Source organism: Aptenodytes forsteri, unplaced genomic scaffold (assembly GCF_000699145.1).
Source record: "Aptenodytes forsteri isolate BGI_AS27 unplaced genomic scaffold, ASM69914v1 Scaffold1310, whole genome shotgun sequence".
In the NCBI taxonomy this organism is placed as follows: domain Eukaryota; kingdom Metazoa; phylum Chordata; class Aves; order Sphenisciformes; family Spheniscidae; genus Aptenodytes; species Aptenodytes forsteri.
The window spans coordinates 1-3,411 of record NW_008794561.1 but is presented as its reverse complement, the minus strand read 5'-3'; the positions used below and the strand labels follow the sequence as shown (position 1 = coordinate 3,411).

The window sequence follows — 3,411 nt, the reverse complement described above, 5'->3', positions numbered from 1 at the left end:
TTTCTTTAAAGGGTGGCTGCTTCTAAGCCAACCTCCTAGCTGTCTGTGCCTTCCCACATCGTTTCCCACTTAACTAGGAATTCTGTTCTGTGCCTTCCCACATCGTTTCCCACTTAACTAGGAATTCCTTAGCTGGCGGTCTTGGTTTTTTCCCTCTTGACGACGGACGTTAGCACCCGCCGTCTGTCTCCCGGATATCACTCATCGGTATTCGGAGTTTGCATCGGTTTGGTAAGTCGAGATGACCCCCTAGCCGAAACAGTGCTCTACCCCCAATGGTGTTCGTCCGAGGCGCTACCTAAATAGCTTTCGGGGAGAACCAGCTATCACCGAGTTTGATTAGCCTTTCACCCCTATCCACAAGTCATCCCCTGGCTTTTCAACGACAGTGGGTTCGGTCCTCCGGTAACTGTTACGTCACTTTCAACCTGCTCATGGATAGATCACTCGGTTTCGGGTCTATACCCTGCAACTAGACGCCCTATTAAGACTCGGTTTCCCTACGGCTCCCCTATTCGGTTAACCTTGCTACAGAATATAAGTCGCTGACCCATTATACAAAAGGTACGCCGTCACGGAACATGTCCGCTCCGACTGCTTGTATGCACACGGTTTCAGGTTCTATTTCACTCCCCTCACAGGGGTTCTTTTCGCCTTTCCCTCACGGTACTGGTTCACTATCGGTCAGTCAGGAGTATTTAGCCTTGGAGGATGGTCCCCCCATCTTCAGACAGAATTTCTCGTGTTCCGCCCTACTTAATATGCTTCTTATAACCTTTCGAGTACGGGATTATCACCCTCTACGATTGACCTTTCCAAGTCATTCCTCTAAATTATAATCAGTCGGCTCCTCCCCGTTCGCTCGCCGCTACTAGGGGAATCTCTATTGATGTCTTTTCCTCGGGTTACTGAGATGTTTCACTTCTCCCGGTTTGCCTCGTAAATAAATTTACGATACCTGTCTTATGACAAGTGGGTTTCCCCATTCAGATATCGCCGGATCACAGGATATTGCCGCTATTCCCCCCCCCCCGCCGCTTTCCGCAGGCTGTCACGTCTTTCATCGCCTCTGACTGCCAAGGCATCCACCATGTGCACTTCATTACTTGACTATACAACCCTAAAGGGTCGTATAGGTAATGGTAACGATCTTCACCTATGTTTACGCTTGATTCAGTTCTCTTTACTTTTAAGTAATCAGTTATTCCAATCATTTCTTTGGGTCTGATTGGCTGATTACTAAGGTTAATTATCTTCGTTGGAACTTGATAATTAACCCAGACTCATTTCTCTATGTTGTTATTGAATTATCAGACCTTCGTCAGGTCGTGATTTCTGATAAAACAGATTGAAGTAATCTCTTAATACACTGACTAAATTACTCTGTCTGCTTTATTACGTTAAGCTAATTATGGTGGAGCCAAGGAGAGTCGAACTCCTGACCTCCTGCGTGCAAGGCAGGCGCTCTACCAACTGAGCTATGGCCCCTAAGTAAGAGGTGGTGGGTCTAATAAGACTTGAACTTATGACCCCTGCCTTATCAAGGCAGTGCTCTAACCAACTGAGCTACAGACCCCGAAAGCCGTTAAAGCAAAGCACCGCTTTGCTAGGCTTGAGCCGAAAATCCTTTAAATAGGATTTTCGCTAGTAACCTTGCAAAGTAATGTTTTATTTACTTGGCTTATTAGCTTACTACACAAGAACAACTTGCTGTGAATTCTCACTTAGTGCTTTAGTTAAGGAGGTGATCCAGCCGCAGGTTCCCCTACGGCTACCTTGTTACGACTTCACCCCAGTCATCGACCACACCGTGGTAAGCGCCCTCTTGCGTTAGGCTACCTACTTCTGGTGCAATAGACTCCCATGGTGTGACGGGCGGTGTGTACAAGGCCCGGGAACGTATTCACCGCAGCATTCTGATCTGCGATTACTAGCGATTCCGACTTCATGGAGTCGAGTTGCAGACTCCAATCCGGACTACGATAGGCTTTTTGAGATTAGCATCACATCGCTGTGTAGCAACCCTCTGTACCTACCATTGTAGCACGTGTGTAGCCCTGGTCGTAAGGGCCATGATGACTTGACGTCGTCCCCGCCTTCCTCCAGTTTGTCACTGGCAGTATCCTTAAAGTTCCCGGCTTAACCCGCTGGCAAATAAGGAAAAGGGTTGCGCTCGTTGCGGGACTTAACCCAACATCTCACGACACGAGCTGACGACAGCCATGCAGCACCTGTATGTGAATTCCCGAAGGCACTCCCGCATCTCTGCAGGATTCTCACTATGTCAAGACCAGGTAAGGTTCTTCGCGTTGCATCGAATTAAACCACATGCTCCACCGCTTGTGCGGGCCCCCGTCAATTCATTTGAGTTTTAACCTTGCGGCCGTACTCCCCAGGCGGTCTACTTATCGCGTTAACTGCGCCACTAAAGTCTCAAGGACCCCAACGGCTAGTAGACATCGTTTACGGCGTGGACTACCAGGGTATCTAATCCTGTTTGCTACCCACGCTTTCGAATCTCAGTGTCAATATTATGCCAGGAAGCTGCCTTCGCCATCGGTATTCCTCCAGATCTCTACGCATTTCACCGCTACACCTGGAATTCTACTTCCCTCTCACATATTCTAGCACCACCAGTATCACATGCAGTTCCCAGGTTAAGCCCGGGGATTTCACATGTGACTTAATGAGCCACCTACACTCGCTTTACGCCCAGTAATTCCGATTAACGCTCGCACCCTCTGTATTACCGCGGCTGCTGGCACAGAGTTAGCCGGTGCTTATTCTGCAGGTAACGTCTAATCTAATGGGTATTAACCATTAGCCTCTCCTCCCTGCTTAAAGTGCTTTACAACCAAAAGGCCTTCTTCACACACGCGGCATGGCTGGATCAGGGTTGCCCCCATTGTCCAATATTCCCCACTGCTGCCTCCCGTAGGAGTCCGGACCGTGTCTCAGTTCCGGTGTGACTGATCATCCTCTCAGACCAGTTACAGATCGTCGCCTTGGTGGGCCTTTACCCCACCAACTAGCTAATCTGATTTAGGCTCATCTAATAGCAAGAGCTTGCGCCCCCTTTCACCCGTAGGTCGTATGCGGTATTAATTCGAGTTTCCCCGAGCTATCCCCCACTACTAGGCAGATTCCTAAATGTTACTCACCCGTCCGCCACTAATCATATCTAGCAAGCTAGATAATCATCGTTCGACTTGCATGTGTTAAGCCTGCCGCCAGCGTTCAATCTGAGCCATGATCAAACTCTTCAGTTTAATCTTTCTATATCCTAATCACCACTTCCCCAGTCACTAAGATATTAATTTGTTGACTCAATTATTTATACTGTCTTTGCTCAAATAAACTTACGAGTATCTTCACTCTGACAATACAATTAATTAAAGTCTTAATTTTATC

The 3,411-nt window shown here is 47.9% G+C and overlaps 2 non-coding genes across 2 annotated transcripts; both read right to left on the bottom strand.

Moving 5' to 3' along the window:
* Nucleotides 1–1,415: 1,415 nt before the first annotated feature.
* Nucleotides 1,416–1,488, bottom strand: TRNAA-UGC. Its single transcript has one exon. It is a non-coding gene; the product is annotated as a tRNA-Ala (tRNA).
* Nucleotides 1,489–1,502: 14 nt separating this feature from the next.
* TRNAI-GAU lies at nt 1,503–1,576 on the bottom strand. The gene has a single exon. It is a non-coding gene; the product is annotated as a tRNA-Ile (tRNA).
* Between the last annotated feature and the right edge of the window lie 1,835 nt (nt 1,577–3,411).